Source organism: Nipponia nippon, unplaced genomic scaffold (assembly GCF_047370975.1).
Source record: "Nipponia nippon isolate SJK-2023a ecotype South Korea unplaced genomic scaffold, ASM4737097v1 scaffold_34, whole genome shotgun sequence".
NCBI lineage: Eukaryota > Metazoa > Chordata > Aves > Pelecaniformes > Threskiornithidae > Nipponia > Nipponia nippon.
In genome coordinates this window covers 2,161,478-2,180,981 of record NW_028262352.1, presented here as the reverse complement: position 1 = coordinate 2,180,981, position 19,504 = coordinate 2,161,478, and the positions used below count along the sequence as shown (strand labels likewise).

Genomic DNA, 19,504 nt, shown 5'->3' with positions numbered 1-19,504 from the left:
TAAGATGGCGTTTGTCTTCCCAAGTAACTGTTATGCGTGATGGAGCCCTGCTTTCCTGGAGATGGCTGAACACCTGCCTGCCCATGGGAAGTAGTGAATGAATTCTTTGTTTTGCTTTGTTTGCGTGCACGGTTTTTGCTTTGCTTATTTAACTGTTCTAATTTATTTTACTTCAATTATTAAACTGTCTTTATCTCAACCCACAAGTTTTCTCCCTTTTACCCTTCTGATTCTCTCCCCCATCCCACTGGTGGGGAGCGAGCGAGTGGCTGCGTGGTGCTTAGTTGCTGGCTGGGGTTAAACCATGACAGGGTCACAGATGCTTTTGGAAACTCTAAGCCACAGCCAACGGCTCGAGTCAGATGCTGGTTACCGGGAGACACATCTCCTGTTGAGGTCACGATGATATTGGGTATTTTGCATATGAACATTTTAGGACTTGATTTATTGAAGGGGAGAGCATGGACAGACTCAAAAGGAAGGGAGTGGAAATTCGGACTCCCCATGGTTTCTATAAGATTTTTACAACCAGCACCCGTGCTCCCTCCTTCCAAAATCATTAATGTCAAACTGTACCCTCTTCCCTTAGGGGCTCGGGAGGGTATAACCCCTGTGATAACGGAGTTGCAAGAGCAAGGGATAATTATCCCAACTCACTCACCTTACAACTCCCCGGTATGGCCAGTCCGCAAACCAAATGGAAAATGGCGACTAACAATTGACTATCGGCGCCTAAATGCCAACACAGGCCCCTTGACAGCTGCAGTGCCTAACATAGCCGAATTGCTTGCGACCATACAGGAGCAAGCGCATCAGATTTTAGCAACCATTGACGTGAAGGATATGTTTTTTATGGTTCCCTTACAGGAAGCCGACAGAGACTGCTTTGCCTTCACATGGGAGGGTGTGCAATTCACTTTCACACGTCTCCCCCAGGGATACCGTCATTCACCAACCATTGCTCACTATGCACTAGCACAAGAGCTTGCTCAAGTCACTCCTGGAGAGGGTGTCAAGGTATATCAATACACTGATGATGTGTTGATAGGCGGCCCCAATGCTGCTGCAGTAGGACAGACCCAGACGGAGATAATCAATCACCTAGAGAATTTAGGGCTCCAAATCCCAGCAGAAAAGGTACAGCTTCCCTCTTCTGAGGTAAAACTCCTAGGCATTTGGTGGAGGGGAGGAATGGCATGCATTCCCCCCAAAACTCTAACTACTCTTGAACAAGTAAAAATGCATGGTAATAAAAAAGAACTGCAACATGCCCTAGGTCTGCTGGTATTTTGGAGAAAACACATTCTGGATTTCTCTATCATAGCCCGTCCCTTATATGATCTAACACGCAAAAGAGTCATCTGGGACTGGACCCCCATCCATGAAGAAGCCTTAAAGTTGTTGATTTTTTGAAGCAGGCACATATCAGGCTTTAGGGCCAATACACCCAACAGATCCACTCCATATTGAATGGGGTTTTGCAGTTCACGGGCTATCCATACATATACAGGCCCACACACAACGTGGGCCTGAACGTCCAGCCTGTCCCATAGGATTCTACTCACGCAGTTTTAAAGATGCAGAAAAACGTTACTCAGTTTGGGAGAAGGGCCTTTTTGTGGTTAGTTTAGCTTTGCAGGAAGCCGAAAGGATCATACGGCAGCAACCAATCATCTTAAGAGGGCCCTTTAAGGTTTTGAAGCCAGTGTTGTCCGGAACCCCACCTCCCATTGGGGTGACACAGCAAGAAACAGTAAGGAAGTGTTATGCGCAGTTGGATCACTATTGCCACACACGGAGAACAGAGGAAGGAATGCCCAAAATACTCCAAATACAAGATCCACCCACCAGTCACCCAGACACAGAACCCCCTCCCTCATGCATAAAACCTGCTCCTCCATTTGAGCCCCATCTGAAAAACGTGTGGTTCACTGATGCATCCTCTAGGAGGGAGGGAAAGGTGTGGAAGTACCGAGTGGTAGCACTACATGTTGACTCTGGGGACCAAATTGTAATGGAGGGTGAGGGGAGTGCCCAAGTGGGCGAATTAGTTGCTGTGTGGAGCGTGGTCACCGGGGAAGCTGAGACCAGAGAACCAGTGTATATTTATACAGACTCGTATGCTGTGTTCAAGGGATGTACAGAGTGGCTCCCTTTTTGGGAACAAAACGGATGGGAGGTAAACCGAATACCAATATGGCAGTGGGAAAAGTGGGAGGAAATTCTGAATATTTCCAAACGAAAATCCTTTCTGGTAGGATGGGTCGCTGCACATCAAGCAGGAGACAATCCAGCTCACCTTTTGAACAACCAAGTAGACTCGCTGACCCACCTAGCAAATATAGCCATAGAAAGCGAAGGGGAGAAATGGGAACATCTGTTAGAGTGGTTACATGTGAAACGTGGCCATTCAGGGGTTAAAGACCTTTTCAAAGAAGCCGGCAGCAGGGGCTGGCCTGTAACCCGAGAGCTGTGTAACAGGGTCATTTCTGCTTGTAGTCAATGCCATATACGATTAGAACATGATCCTCTGAAAGACCCACCCTTACACTTGCAAGATAAGAAGGGGCTGTGGGAGACATGGCAAGTAGATTATATCGTTCCCTTTTGACTTTCCAATGGGAAAAGGTATGTATTAGTAGGGATAGAAGTGGTATCAGGGCTGACACAAGCAGAGGCAGTGCAGCGAGCTACTGGGGAAAGCACGGTAAAAGGTTTAAAACTCTGGTTCAGTTACCTACCCAAGCCCCGATCAATCCAATCAGATAACGGAAGTCATTTTACTGCAGGAGTAGTTAAGGAGTGGGTGCAGAGAGAAGGGATTCAGTGGATCTTCCACACCCCTTATCACCCTCAATAGAATTGTTGAACGCACAAATGGGCTTTTGAAACGTGCCCTGAGGCCTCACGATCCTAGGTGGGCAGAGAGACTGCCCGATGCAGTTTATAAAGTGAACAGTCGCTGGGGGATAAATGGATGTCCATGACTCACTGCTTTCTGTCCCCAACCTCCCACCATGCTCCCAGGAAGAAGATAAACCAAAGACCCCATTCACCCATGTCATTACCCAGGACAACCTGTGCTGGTGGAGCTTCCCACTGTGGGAACTGTTCCACTGGTTTTAATGAAACCTCTTGGAGTGTATTCCTGGGAAGCTACCGATGCCTGTGGGAAGAATCACCGAATTCATACCCGATGGATTGTCCCATCCTATTAATCATTGTTCATCTTTATGTATATGTTTTACAGGTTGTCAGAAGCCCACTGCGGGACTTATGTTTTCTGTTGTTGAATGGGTCATTTTTTGTGTTGTTGGTCTGATTTTATTAAGCATATTTTTGTTCTTTACTAGGGATAAATGGCATGGGGGAAGTTTATATTCTTACTTTGTGCATGTATAATCCTGTCTCAGTCAACTGGGAATTTGGATAACCAACACAATTTGGCATGGGAACTAATTACGGGTTTTATCTGGATCTGGAATTGAATAGACCGAGGTCTTTGTGTAGACCTCCCCATGTCCGCGTCGGTGGGCTTTAAATTTGCCATCATTTGGCTAAATTTCTCATGAATTCTAAATTCAAAGCTAGAAACATTAAACCAAAAATGTATTCAAAATACACACTGGAAAGGAAAATGTTTGTGGGGAACTGACTCACTCCCATTCCAAGAGTATAGCAGGGCACCTTGGTACATACCAGTGGCCTATCAATTTCTGGTTAATGTAACCTGGAGAGACATGTAGAATGCCACCTGTTGGAAGCAACAGCTCTTCAGGGGAACTACAGGTGCCACCCTTGCAGCCCAAAAAAATTGGACATCGTGTCCACGGGAGGTGGAGATCCCTTGCAATCTAGTACGTTGGTGGGACCCTCCCTCTCACGGTGAACCCCTGCAACACGAATATAATGTCCCGTTTTCCCTGGGTTGGTGTATTCGAATTCCTAACAAACGGGGTGGCTATGCTCACCATAGCTGCTCTCATTATGAATATGCTTGGTCCCTTAAGCATTTTTTTTGTCCAACCCAGATAGTACAATTGATGCACGAGAAATAAATCCCCTACCCTATGAGGATACCCCTCTAATGAAGTGTTCACGAACAGTTAGTTGTGGATCACTAACGTGGGACCCCATAGAAACATGGTATATCCCAGAACTGCGAAAAGAGCAGGGAGTATGTGGAACGTTAAATCTCACCAATGGAGAATGTTGTCTCACCATTCACAATGCAACTACCACCATAGAAGAAGCGCGAAAGAAGATGAGAGAGGTATTCAAGCAGACTGGAGAGCTTTTCTGGGCAATGCAACCAAAGGACCGGTTTAACGGCTGGAGCCCCAGATCCTGGTTCAACTCTCTCCTGAAGTCTCTTGGACTCACAGGGTGGGGAAAATGGCTTGTAGATATTGGTATTGTGATTTTAACGATATTTCTGTCAGTGATAATAGGCCTTGCAGTAGTTAGATGTATGATTTCTAAGCTCCTGTCCTCTCTTTCTCCCTCTATACACTATATTCAAATCACCACCGAAGATGAAGATGTAAAATATGGAACTTGGATCGCACCGCTGTTTGAGCCACGGGGTGGTGTAGAGAACTGCTAGTGCAAAACAACAAGATGTCTCAAACAACCTTGGAGGGTTGGTGGGTATCGAATATTTATACTCAATATTTGTCTCTGTAGAACCTTTCTATTAAAGCTGGTGTTTGTGTACGGACCTTGAGTGTTGGCCTACCTTAATCCACACCGAGAGGATTTGTGAATCTTAGTCACTCCTTCCCCCTCCTCCCCAGGTGGGACGTGACAAGTAGGACATATCCTCTTCGAGTTGCTGGACCTTCTGGGACAGTTTCTCCACAGCCGAGACACAGGCCCATAGGGAGGAAGAGAGACTTTCTTTGTATTGTTGGAATTGGTCAGCCATTTCATCCACCGTTGGTCCCTCTTCATCTTTCCAGGTCATTATTGCCAATGAATTTGCGTGCGATGATGGTGCGCTCCGTACAAACTTCCACCACGTGGGTCGTGTGCACTGGACTTCATCTGGATCTTTGGATAACTGCTCATTGTCCAGGTCATTATAAATCACCTCCAGCACAGCTAATTCCCTCAGGTACTGGATACCTCTCTCCATGGTGGTCCACTTGCCTGGGTGACATATAACATCTTCCTTGAAGGGATGCCTTTCCTTCACGCCTGACAGGAGTCGCCTCCAGAGGCTGAGGGCTTTTGCCCCTTTTGCAATCGCTTTGTCAATGCCCCCTTCCCTAGAAAGGGATCCCAGCTGCTTGGCTTCCCTACCCTCTAATTCCAGGCTACTGGCCCCGTTATCCCAGCATCGGAGCAGCCAGGTGATGATGTGCTCGCCTGGACGACGGCTGAAATCTTTTCACATATCTCACAGCTCACTCAGGGACAGGGATCGGGTGGTTACCATCTCATTTGTGGGTCCTGCCTCTTCCTCCTCCTGTTCTCGTGATGGCCCTGGCTCATCATCAGCCCTTACTAAATGAGTTGATTTTCTTGTGTATTTTTTCTTTTGTATAGGGGCGACTGATACTGGCACGGATTGGTTCTCTGGCATAGCTGCAGCGCCTGTCGTTTTGTCGTCAGATCCAGAGATCTTCTCTTCCCCTTGAGGGTTCTGAATAGTGTTGAATAGGGCTCGGTAGGCATGGGCCAGGCCCCAGCATGTTGCAGTGATTTGTGTCTCTCTGGAGTTGCCAGGGTGACAACGTACATTTTCCAAATACTTTACTAGTTTTTCAGGATTCTGCACTTGTTCAGGGGTGAAGTTCCAAAATACTGGAGGGGCCCACTGTCCTAGGCATTTGCCCATGCTCTCCCACACACCCTGCCACTCATAACTATCCAGCCTTGGGGCAGATCTCTGGATGATATTCTTAAACTGCTTATTAACCTTAGACAAAACCAAAACAGTATTCCCAAGAACTACCAATAGATGTATCTTAACTACCCAAGGATGTTCAAGATACTGCAAAGTTGTAATGAAGGATGAAACACCATAGAAGAAGGCAGTGAAGGTGCCATTCTGTATTTCCTCCATAAAAAAAGAGATATAATTGCTAATTGTCTCCATGAGGTGGTACCCAAAGTACAGTAATGACTTCACTACAGAACCCAAATACCAGATAATGCTCAAGGTCAATGTTTTAATAACAAATCTCCCAGGCAAAACATCACTAATCACTGCAGAGCACATCAAACTGCAAAACCCAACACCAATCTTTAACACGTACTGCAAAAACAAGAGCATGGTGCAGATCAGGTAGACTAATACCGAGAACAGATGAATCAATATTATGACCGGCAACTGTTAACAGATACAAATTCCTTAATACACTCTGGTTAATCTGTTATTATCTCAAACCCTTCGTGCTCCATGTTGGGCGCCAAAAAGGACTGTTGTGGTTTAACCCCAGCCAGCAACTAAGCACCACACAGCTGCTCGCTCACTCCCCACCCGCCCCGGTGGGATGGGGGAGAGAATTGGAAGGGTGAAAGTGAGAAAACTTGTGGGTTGAGATAAGAACAGTTTAATAACTGAAGTAAAATAAAATAGAATAGTAGTAATAGTAATAATAATAATATAATAATAATAATACAATATTAATATACAAAGCAAGTGATACATGATACAATTGCTCACCACCCACCGACCGATGCCCAGCATGTCCCCGAGCAGCGATCGCTGCCCCCCGGCCAACTCCCCCCAGCTTTATATACTGAGCATGACGTCATGTGGTATGGAATAGCCCTTTGGCCAATCTGGGTCAGCTGTCCTGGCTGTGCCCCCTCCCAGCTTCTTGTGCATCTGGTAGAGCATGGGAAGCTGAAAAGTCCTTGACTAGTGTAAGCACTGCTTAGCAACAACTAAACCATCAGTGTGTTATCAACATTATTCTCATCCTAAATCCAAAACACAGCACTATACCAGCTACTAGGAAGAAAATTAACTCTATCCCAGCTGAAACCAGGACAAGGTCTTAAACAAACTGAAAGCAAGCAATCTGAGCAAAACAAGTGGTGGCGTGCCTGCATAAATCTAGGGTGCAGTCGCGAATTGCCCCATGGTTTCCCTACTGAAAAACTAAAAAGGCTAGTGAAAGAAAGAGGAAAAGTTATCTACATTTTTGCCTAGTGCTCCTCCTATACAGGGAAATCCCTTTCAACCACAAAAATTTTCTGACTTGTCTCCTATCAGAAAACAGTATCAGGGAAACTAGACAAGGGTCTCAGACTGGCGAAGGTACAAGTGGCCCTACCTTCCGCTACCTGAGGACTGTGGGCCATAGTAAATGATAAATTAAAAACTGACTTGCTCATAGGTATTGGAACACAACTATCCATGCTTAAAGCAGAATCATGTCCTGGAGCCATTCCTCTGAAACATCAGAAAATATTAGTTACTGTGGTGAATGGAGTGATGGTTCCTTATCCCATTGTTAAAGTAAAATTGGAATTTCCTTTTGGTCCTCCTGGAAAATATCAGATACTATTAGGAAACCTAAATATACTAGGCGTGGATATTCTGCAAGGCAAAAGCTGGGTGCAGTGTAACACTAAATGGGCTATCGGAACAATTGATGAAGAAACATTGCCAAAGCCCACAGCAATAAATCTTTTACAAACTGTTCCAGCTTTACCACCCTCTACCATTACTCACACTAAACAGTATTCCATACCCTCTGAGGCACACAAACCTGTAACTGCTTTAATTCAAGATCTTCTCAAACGTGGTATCATAGAAGAAACACACTTGCCTTTTAATTCTCCAGTACGGCCTGTTAAGAAACCTAATGGGAAGTGGCAACTCACAATAGATTATCATGGCTTGAATAGCCACACTGGGCCATTAACTGCTGCGGTACCTTCAACCCTGGATATAGTTCAAGAATTAGAAAACAATGCTTTTCTCTGGATGGCTACTTTAGATGTTAAAGACATGTTTTTTATGGTACCCATCCAACCTGAGGATAAGGAATGTTTTGCCTTTACTTGGAAGGATTTGCAATATACTTTTACTCGGCTCCCTCAGTGATTTAAACACTCCCCCACTATAGCTCATTCCACCCCACCTAAAGAATTATGCAACTGCCCACTACCCCCTGATATAACTTTATTGCAGTATATCAATGATATTTTAATAGAAGACCCTACTGAAGAAACAGTCCATGAATCTGCTACAAAAGTTTGGGAACGCCTAACTCGATTAGGACTGGAAATACCACCCAAAAAATGCCAGGGCCCCAGTCAGGAGATCACCTTTTTGGGGACCAGATGGATAGGGGATAGGAAGTCAGTTCCAACCTCAACACTTGATACCTTACTAAATATGTCTTCCCTCAAAGACAAGAAATCTTTACGAGAGTGTTTAGGCTCACTAGGGTTTTGGAGGGATTAGATTCCATCGTTTGCGCAAATAGCTCCACATTGTGGTTTAACCCCAGCTGGCAACTAAGCACCACACAGCCGCTCGCTTACTCCCCCCCACAATGGGATGGGGAAGAGAATCGGAAGAGTAAAAGTGAGAAAACTCAGAAAACTTTGGGTTGAGATAAAGACAGTTTAATAGGTAAAGCAAAAACCGTGCATGCAAACAAAGCAAAACAAGGAATTCATTCACTACTTCCCATCAGCAGGCAGGTGTTCAGCCATCTCCAGGAAAGCAGGGCTCCATCATGCGTAACGGCTACTTGGGAAGAAAAACAGCATAACTCCAAACGTCCCCCCCCTTCCTTCTTCTTCCCCCAGCTTTATATGCTGAGCATGACATATGGTATGGAATAGCCCTTTGGCCAGTTGGGGTCAGCTGTCCCTTCTGTGTCCCCTCCCAACTTCTTGTGCACCCCCAGCCTACTCACTGGTGGGGTGGTGAGAGAAGCAGAAAAGGCCTTGACTCTGTGTAAGCACTGCTCAGCACTAAAACATCCCTGTGTTATCAACACTGTTTCCAGCACAAATCCAAAACATATAGCCCCATACAAGCTACTATGAAGAAAATTAACTCTACTCCAGCCAAAACCAGCACATTGTACCACTGTATAATTTACTTAAGAAAAATCAAATCTGGGAACGGACTCCCAGTCACGAAGCCGCACTGCGCGCTCTAGTGGAGGAAGTTCAGATATACCAATCATTAGGTCCTATTCATCCTACCGCTCCATTTCATTTGCATCTGACAGTGGGAGAACATGGTTGCGGATATGGCCTATGGCAAGAAGGTGGTGCTCAGACCCTATTAAATTTGGGTCACAGAGTTGGCAAGGTTCCCAACATAATTATACCTCATATGAAAAGGTGCTTATGGCAGCTTATACTGCTCTTACGGAAAAAGAAAACCTTACTATAAATCATACAGTCACTTTACATACCCCTCTTCCTATTCTTAAAGTTATTATTGAAGGATGAGAATTACCCTTCGGGGTGGCCCAGAAGTCTACCGTTCAACAGTGGACACTTCATATCCATTATCGTGCTGTCCTCCCAGGAAATGATCGTTCAGGAAGGACCCTCATTGAAACCATAACTCGAATAGGACTGCCTCAGGAATATGAGAGGGATGCACCATCCACTCCTATACAAGATGCTCCCCCTTTTGATCCCAGTAATACTTTAGGAGTATGGTTTACAGATGGAAGTGCCCATTTGAAAAATGGGATTTGGTTTGGTAAAGCTGCAGCTATTTTAGCAGATGGGAAAGCAGAGTTAACTGAGGAAATAAAAGGTTCCACCCAATTAGCTGAGTTACTAGCTGTTACACAAACTTTTGAAGCCAGAGCTAACACAGTCTATACTGATTCCTATGCTGTATGGGCTGGAGCTACCCAATGGCTTGGAAATTGGCAACGACACAACTGGCAAGTAGGGAAAAGAGAAGTTTGGGGACGCACATATTGGGAAAAAATATACCAATTAGCTCTGTTCCGTCCCCTTCAAATAGGGCATGTATCCGCCCACCAAAACGCTAACACTAAGGAATCTCAGCTCAATGCTAAAGCTGACCGGCTAGCTCGAATTAATATTGCTATAGATCCTGGTTATACTAAATGGAACCAATTAGCCCACTGGCTGCATACTTTGTTAGGGCATACTGGCACAGATGATTTACTTAAACAAGCACATGTGAGGGAGTGACCACTAACAACTCAACAAGCACGTGATTTCATTTCCAGCTGTGAGATGTGTGCAGAAATCCGAAAACACTGCAAGGAAGGACAAACCTTTGCTAATCTCGGAGACAGTAAAGTCCCCTGGCAAACTGATTACATTGGACCTCTCCCTCGAACACCTGAGGAGTGGCTTTATATCCTTACTGAAGTTGAAACAATATCAGGCTTAGGGAAAGTTTTTCCTTGCAGGAGAACTGATGGTCTTTCCACTGTGGCAGGACTTAATCGATGGTTTGCTAATACTCCCATGCCTTCTGCTGTGCAGTCTGATGATGTCTCTCATTTCAAAAATAAAATCATACAAGAATGGCGTGAACATAACAGAGTCGCGTGGGTGTTCCATCTGCCCTACAGACCCCAAAGCAATGGCATGGTTGAGAGATGGAACGGTTTACTAAAACAAGTCCTAGGGCAAAATTTATATACAGGAAAATGGGGTAAAACCCTACCTGAAGCTGTTTGATACAAATAACTGGCAGACACTCACTCTCACTGGATGCCTGATGGAACAAGCTCATTTTCCTGCTCTCCAACCCACAAAACCTTTGAAACCCCCATTGTCAACCTGTCATCTTTCTCAGGGTGACACTGTTCTTATTGACCACCCTTCAATGGGTAAAATATCTGTCACTTTACTAACTCCCCAAGAAAAGGACATATGGAAAACTGTTTCTAAATGATGACTCCATTTAATTATCACTGCAGCTTGGATAATTTCCAAGACCAGACGATTTTCTTATTCTTTCAGGTAATGAACCATACCTGGATGAATTCTTTGGCCTGAATAAACTTGGAATGCACCTGAGGAATCATCACTTCACCTTCGTGGAAATTCCAACTACAGGAAAATGATGATCACAGCACCCATTGTATTGTATTTATCCTTATTTGTACCATGTTTTTCCTTATTTCGTGACTGGAACAATAATCGTGACATTCAGTTCATGATAATCATCTTGCAAATAGGTAATGAATCAAACTGCTGGTATTGTTTACACCACTCTCAATGTTCAGATACTAATTCTGGATGGTTAGCTGAACCTGTTCCTGAAACACCTTAGTACTAATCTAAATTGGCATACTCACTTCCCAAACCTCCAGCTTATCAAACTCAACATTTTAAGGCACATTCTTATGATAAAACACCATGGCGCATTACAATGCCTGCACATACAAATTCAAACCACAGCAGTAGTTCAAGTTCTTCCTAGTAGCTGGTCTTCTCCCCCGCCGGCTCGTCTTTTGTCACATGGGGACGGCCTGATCCTGCACCTTTAAGATTTCCTTCTTGAAGAATGTCCAGCCTTCCTGGACTCCTTTGCCCTTCAGGACTGCCTCCCAAGGGACTCTGTCAACCAGGCTCCTAAACAGGCCAACAGGTCTGCCCTCCAGAAGTCCAAGGTAGCAGTTCTGCTGACCCCCCTCCCTACTTCTCCAAGAATCGAAAACTCTATCATTTCATGATTGCTATGCCCAAGATGGCCTCCAACCGTCACATCACCCACCAGGCCTTCTCTGTCTGAAAACAACAGGTCCAGCAGGGATCCTTCCCTAGTTGGCTCCCTCACCAGCTCTGTCAGGAAGTTATCATCTTCCACACACTCCAGGAACCTCCTAGACTGTTTCCTCTCTGCTGTATTGTATTTCCAGCAGGCATCTGGTAAGTTGAATCCCCCACGGGAACAAGGGCTAGAGATCGTGAGACTTCTCCCAGCTGCTTATAGAATACTTTGTCTGCCTCTTCATCCTGGTTGGGTGGTCTATAACAGACTCCCACCATGATATCTGCCTTGTTGGCCTTCCCCTGATTCTTACCCATAAACACTCAACACCATCGTCACCATCGTTAAGCTCTAGACAATGAAAACAGTCCCTAACATACAGGGCTACCCCACTGCCTCTCCTTCCTTGCCTGTCCCTTCTGAAGCCATTCATCATTGCAGCACTCCAGTTGTGCGAGTCATCCCACCATGTTTCCACGATGGCAACCATGTCATAGTTTTCCTGCTGCACGACGGCTTCCAACGCCTCCTGTTTGTTGCCCACACTGCGTGCATCAGCGTAGATGCACTTCAGTTGGGCTATTGCTCCTGCCGCCTTTTTGGAGGGAGAAACCCTAGTTCCTACGTGAACATTCTCAGGGGCTTCCCTGGTTTCTAACACATCCATAGCCCTTGGGTCTTTACTGCTGCATGGCTCTCCATCCCCTACCTCCACTGAGACAGCAGACCAAAGGACCTCGCTAGCACACCGTCCCTCAAATGTTGGTGTGCCACCCCCAGGCTTATCTCTAGTAAGCCTGGTTTTACCCCTTTCCCTTTTTCCCCTTTCCCCCTTTCCCCTTTCCCTTAATTGCCACTAAAAGCATCATTATCTACAAAGCCAATAACAACAAGCTTTGGTAGCTGTCCCAGAAACAAATTTTCCTGGTTGCTGACACAACTGCCAGCTGGTATGCTGAATATTTTCATGCCCATCCAGTCCACTGGGTATTTAGTGTTGGCCATAAGTAATGCCTCAGCATGTCCCAGATGCACCCTGGGTGTCACTTGCACTTTCTTCACAAACAACAAGGCATAAATAATAACTAGCTTGCAGGCTCCTGCTGCTGGGGCATTCATCAAACAAAAGCTGTCTTTGCTGCACGCCAGCTTAAGTTTTATGTTCATGCCATTCAACAAAAGCTTGTCTTGAAATAACAGATCGCTGTGGAGGGGTCCCAGCAGTTCAGTCCTCCTGCTCTGGGCCGTCAGAACCAAGTATTGCCAAAACCCGTGATCAACAACACCATCCAGTGTGACCACTTCCTGCTGCCCCGCTGTGTCTCTGTAGAACAGCCCTGTGGAGAAGTGCATGGACAGTGTGTTATGGCTATAAGTAAGAAGCAACTCAATGAAGGAGTGGTAGGGGTAGTAGTTGTTGCTCTGGCTTATCAGTTGGTTACCCCAAAAGTAACCACCAGCTTGCTGAAAATAGAGGCCCCGATGCAAGGCCTGGGGCCTTACTGGCACTGAGGTTGGACCTGTCAGCTTTTACAATCCTGAGCAAAGGTACAGCAGAGTGTTGTTTTTATCTATGTCATCTTTCCCATTCCCAGATATGAAAACGTTCAGAGGTACAGACTCTGCAATAGCAGAAAGTGGAGGCATCTCAATAAACAGCTTTTTCTCAATGCTGGTCTGCATCGGGGACACTGCAAACAATTCAGCTCAGATTTGGTACATTCTTCTGAGCAGCTGTGAATGAAAGTTGTCCCTGTTAAAATATCTCCTTTTCTAGTGGTAAAATGGACCCTTCTTTCTCTGGGTTTTCCATTTTTTGCACTGTTCAGCATGGTTTGTTGTTCTTTGCCGCCTTCTTGTCCTGGCTGAACTGCTACCTGGTGCCCCCCATCCTTTTTCTTCTAAAGGGTTGGGGAAGGCTTTCCCTCCAAGGGCGTGATGCGTCTTGCTTTCTTTTAAAAGCTTTTTCTCTGAATATACACAAGCCCTGATCCCTCCTGATTTAACAGTGTTTCAACCTTGTCCAGGAAAGCTTGGGAAATGTGTCTGATCCCATTTTTGCAATGTTTTGAGGCGTGCTTTTAACGTGTGGCTTAATTTCCAGGCCCCTTTTCAAAAGCTGAACAATCTTTCTAAATGGGCTGTGGAATATCCCTCCGGTGCCTGCCCCATATATCATAGGAACACTATGAAAACCAGGGAGACCGTTGCTGGCCTGGGCTCTGTAATAGTTCATGTACAAGAATGTGTCCCCATAATTCTTTACCACCCCCATTTTGGTGTGGTTTCTTAAAAGATCAGAGGCTTCTAGAGCTGAAGATGTAGCTTCACAATCATGTTCCTAAAGCAAAATGAGATGTGCTTGTTCTGGTCAGTCTTCATTTCAAAGCTGATCATATCAATGTGCTGGTGGTTTACTGGCACATAGTGAAGCTTATCATAAGTCACTGTAATCATCTCATCCTTTATTACCACCAGTCAGAGCCCAGTGTAGTGTGCTGTAAATATCTTCACATCTTGGTTTTGAGCATCCTTTTAAAAAGCTCTCTGACAGAGGCTTTTACCTCATTACTAGTAACAAAATGGTGAACATTACACTGCTTAAACAGCTTTTTTAAAGGCTGCTTCAAAAAGTGTTTTCCCTGGTCAGTCTGTGATTTCTGAGGCTTGCATCCCCTGCTAAAAATTGTTTTTAAAGCCCTATTTCAGAACCTTTTTTGCCTTTTAGATTGATGGCCCAGGCATACTTGGATAATATGTCTATCGCCGTTAAGATGTACTTAAGACCATCATTATGTTTGGAAAACTGTCTCATATCCACCGAGACTGCTTGCCATTGTGCATCCACCTCTGCCACAATCACATTTTTTATTTTAAAGTGCTTTCTTGCTGCCTTGTGTAAGATGCAAGCCAGAGTTGCCATTTGGCTTCTGTTCAGATCAGTATTCTCCTTTTAGCAGCTTCAAAAAGGTGATTTACACCCCCAAAGCTTCCCATCTCCCCAGAACCATAGTAAATGTCTTTTAACAGAATGGGCATAGAAGTGACAAGGGTGTTCAAGGAAAAAAAGGAAAAAGCCTGGAGAAACCTGACTGGTGACCAGCACCCCTCATACCCTGTTAATAAAGTTTCTCTATATTTGAGTTAAATTTATTGTCCAGTGTTTCATTTCTTACACATGCAAATTAGCAGAATGTTGATACGTCTATGTATATGAGGACATGTTCTTCCTGAGCCAAAACAAAGTGTCCCTAGTCCACTTTTTTTTTTTTTTGTCAGAATTGACCTTCCAGTAAACAAATTAGGATTCCACAGATACATCTAGTATCTGATGCTAAGCCTTCAGGATAAAGGCAGCACTGAGAAGCCAGAAATGAGAGTGCCTAGGAACGCTGAATCTAACAACTTCCAGAACAGTTAAAAAGCTCCTCTGAAAGACTGTTTGGGTAAAATTCTTGTATTAACAGTGCCCCTACAAGACTGTTGGTTTTTTGGTTTTTTTTATAGGACTCCATAAATGCCAACATCTAGATAAGTATCTTGGAATTTGCAAATATAATGGAGAGACCAGTGTATAGTTAAGTGCATTGAAGGGCCAGACCCAGAGGAGTACTTGGGAAGGTATCTGGAGAAAGTTACCAGAAATGGATAGGGAGCTTTGCCGAAGCCTCCAGTCAATATTATTCATCTTTCATATTTTACTAGCTCTGAATCCACTGGTGGGGCCACACACATTTAAAGGAAGAACATGTTTTCTGGAAAATAATTTATGAAAAGTATCCTGATAATAATCCATTTTAATGATGTGATAATCTAATTTTAATGCATCAAACTTCTGAAAAAGCCTAGTTTTTTCCTAGCTTGTTAGCTAGGGTTTTATTTATCAAAGTTGGATTCTTTTGTGGGTTTTATTAATGTCTGATCCAAAATTGACTCTTTCTTCATACCATTTCACAGGATAGTTTGAATATAAAGATGCACTCTGTCAAAGATGCCAGTATTTGCCACAGCTTGTAGCTAACAACCATTCCCTAATGGGCAAATGTACCACATGTTTAAAGGATCTTTGAAATATCTGATTTTCTGAGTCCACAATCAAGTGAGTGTACCCTCTCTAATTTGTGGATTACAGTAGCAGGGACTGGATGCACACAGCCTGAAAGAAAGATATTTTTCCTGGTCTTTTTCTTTATACATATTCTGGAAAAATGAAAGTCTACACACAGTTGATGAAAAAGAAAACAAGAATACTATTGTTGACATACATACAAGTAGTAAAGGCTAAGTTTCTTCTGCCGCCTTCTTGTTTTGTGGAAAACTAATGCTGTCAGTTCCTACCCCAGACAATATGGATTATATCATGGTATTCCTCACAAGCAAATGAGAAACGACTTTTTTCCTTGAGAGATTTTACTATTCCAGAGTTAGTTTGTATTTTTGACGTATATGACTTCTCTCACTAAGGGCTTATCTAAATTAAGGAAAATTGAAATAGTGCAACTATTCCAATTCTGTAAATGTATACAGTACTTAGTTTAAATTGTGTCAATGTAACCACACATTCCCACTGCATTCGCTGAAGGGTGTTAGACAATTCTGGATAGCTTTTCCCTCACCCTCTGCTTTTTTTGGCTACCTAGCCATAGTGTACCTTTCTCAAGACCTCACTTACTAACGTACCTTTTCTAAAAAGAGAGCTGCATAGAGCATGTTTGAATCACTGAATATCACTCCATGTTTTCATCAGGAAGACTTATTCCTTTCTCTCTGTGGATAAGGGGGGCTGTGTTTTGCTTCTTCCATGCTCCCAGTCCTTCGTAAGAACCATGAAAGGAACATGCAATGACCGATTATTACTAAACTGCCGGGACAGATCCATGTTACTGTCCAGATGCAATTTGGTTTGACTTTCCCCCTTTGTTGTTGTTATTGTTGGTGTCTCCTCTGTGATTCAGTTCAAGAGCATGAACTCAACAAGACTCTAAATTAGTGTCCTGGTTTCAGCTGGGATAGAGATATTTTCTTCCTAGTAGCTGGTATAGTGCTGTGTTTTGGATTTAGGATGAGAATAATGTTGATAACACACTGATGTTTTAGTTGTTGCTAAGTAGTGCTTACACTAGTCAAGAACTTTTCAGCTTCCCCTGCTCTGCCAGGTGCACAAGAAGCTGGGAGGGAGCACAGCCAGGACAGCTGACCCAGACTGACCAAAGGGCACTTCATACCATATGACGTCATGCTCAGTATATAAACTGGGGGGAGTTGGCCGGGGGGCAAGCGATCGCTGCTCAGGGACTGGCTTGGCATCGGTTGGCGGGTGGCGAATGGTTGCATCACTTGTTTTTCCTGGGTTTTGTTCCTCTCTTTTTTTGTTGTTGTTTTCCTTTTCACTACAATTTTTTAAAGTATTTTTTTTATTTTATTTTATTTCAATTATTAAACTGTTCTTATCTCAACCCACGAGTTTTCTTACTTTTGCCCTTCTAATTCTCTCCCCCATCCCACCGGGAGGGGGAAGGGGAGCGAGTGGCTGTGTGGTGCTTAGCTGGGGTTAAACCACAACAATTAGATATAATCTGACCTTGAACTATACCTAGGAATCAGCTATGGTGGCTCAGATTCTATTAAAGATACATACAAAACCATTCATTGATGCTTTTTCTGAAAGTTATTTTGCTCTATTTGGAGAGGCACATATTTCATTGTGGCTACTCTACACTGTATTTTTCATTAGAGGTGTGTTCACTGGAACACATCTTTTTATTTTCCCTGTCTGTAATTGACTGAGACTCTCAAACATACTGGGAGAGTGTCTCCCTCTCAAAAGAAGTAATTTTCACTTGATTTTTAAATATCACGTACTATCTAGTTGTATTTAGTGGTGCAGGTGAGAAGTGGTGCAGGTGAGAAGAGTTAGAAGAGTTAGAAGAGTTAGAGGGAATCCATCTTTGTGCCTGACTGGTCTGTTACATTACCAACCCTGTGGTTCCTCATTTCTCAGGGATTGGATCGTTATAGTTCTATGCTTTGGTAATAACTCTAATTATTGGTGGAGGGGTATCAATGGATTGTTTTCCCTGAAAGCTAAACCTGTCATTGCATCAGGAAGCTGGAAAACTAGTCATATGATTAGAAGCAAACCTATGAAACACATCTTTGCATTCTACAGAGAGGCTGAGCCTTGGGAAAGACAGATCTGTTCAAACACCTACCTTTTCAGATTCCAGAGGAGACACATTTAGTATGGTTTATACAGCTCAACTTCAATGCATTATTTCCTTCTTCTATCTTCTGATGCTAATCTTTTAACAGGTAGAAAGGAAAACACTCTAACAATTATTACAACTGGGTCAGAGCTGGGAAACAAGGGTTCATCTCTCAGTAGCTGTGTCTTGGGCCCTCATCTTCAAAAATAGTCAGGAACTTAATTCTCTTTGATTTCACATTGATTCCAATGAGCTAAGTAACTAAATACCTTTTAGTCCTGGTCTCTCTCACTCAGTTTCTCCATCTGTAAAATGGAAGTCATACTTCTATAATGTAAAGGGATAGTCTGAGGATAACATACACTGCCCTTTCTGAAGCCTTCAAATACAACAGGATAGAGGCTGAATAAGAACCTAGGTAGACAACTGCTCATTAAATAGCTTTGAAGGTAATTCTATTTTTTTATTTAGAGAAGCTTTTTGTCCTTGAGAGATTTAAACTGAAGTACAGTAATTTTTTTTTCTTTAAACAGCCTTCTGAGTTATGTGGCTTTTGAGGTAGAATCATCGAATCATAGAATCATAGAATGCTTTGGGATGGAAGGGACCTTTAAAAATCATCTAGTCCAACCCCCCTGCAATGGGCAGGGGCATCTTCAACTAGATCAGGTTGCTCAGAGCCCCATCTACCCTGTCCTTGAATGTTTCCAAGGATGGGGCATATCTACCACCTCTCTGGGCAACCCGTTCCAGTGTTTCACCACCCTCATCATGAAAAATTTTTTCCTTGTGTTCAGTCTAAATCTACTCTCCTTTAGTTCAAAACTATTACTCCTTGTCCTGTCGCAGCAGGCCTTGCTAAAAAGACTATCCATCCTCATCTTTCTTGTAGACCCCTTTAAGTATTGAGAGGCTGCAATAAGGTCTCCCCGCAGCCTTCTCTTCTCCAGGCTGAACAGTCCCAGCTCTCTCAGCCTTTCCTCATAGGAGAGGTGTTTCATCCCTCTGATCATTTTTGTGGCCCTCGTCTGGACCTGCTCCAACAGGTCCATGTCCTTCCTGTGCTGAGGACTCCAGAGTTGGACGCAGTAGGTAAACTTTCTGGAGTTTGAGACCCTTATTTGCTCTCCGACAGATGAAGCACAGAAGCACGTGACAACAAGGATATCTACTAAATCATAACTTCCACCATCAGTTTCTTTTCTCCTCAAAGGTTTAAAAACTTCCCTGCTGTTGTATGCATTATGGTTCCTTCCTTCCTTCCCTCATTCTCTCTAAGGATATCTATCTCTGAATTCTGGAAAAATATTTTTTCAGAACTGTTAAAATTTTCTTCCCCTTAACAGTACATTCTGACTATGAATTATCTTAAAACTGTCTTCTTGCGGTTTCTTCCCTTCATCATGCAGGAATAGTTGTTTGTTACTACAAAGCTGATTATAACTGCTGCTTTTTGTAATGGGATTGTCTGAAAGAAAGTACTGGGACCATCAGGCGTTAGCTGCCAACATGTAGTGCAAATCTTGATTTCAAATGACAGCATTATCTTAAAAAAAAAAATTGATCCATAAATGCACTACCGCAAGGTAAAAGTTGGGCT

The 19,504-nt window shown here is 43.7% G+C and overlaps 1 long non-coding RNA gene across 1 annotated transcript; it reads left to right on the top strand.

The window, feature by feature from the left end:
• The first annotated feature begins 19 nt into the window (after positions 1-19).
• LOC148054095 (uncharacterized) lies at positions 20-14,795 on the top strand. Its single transcript, XR_015707714.1, has 4 exons — positions 20-4,646; positions 4,962-5,116; positions 5,551-5,671; positions 10,945-14,795. It is a non-coding gene; the product is annotated as an uncharacterized LOC148054095 (long non-coding RNA).
• The last annotated feature ends 4,709 nt before the right edge of the window (positions 14,796-19,504 follow it).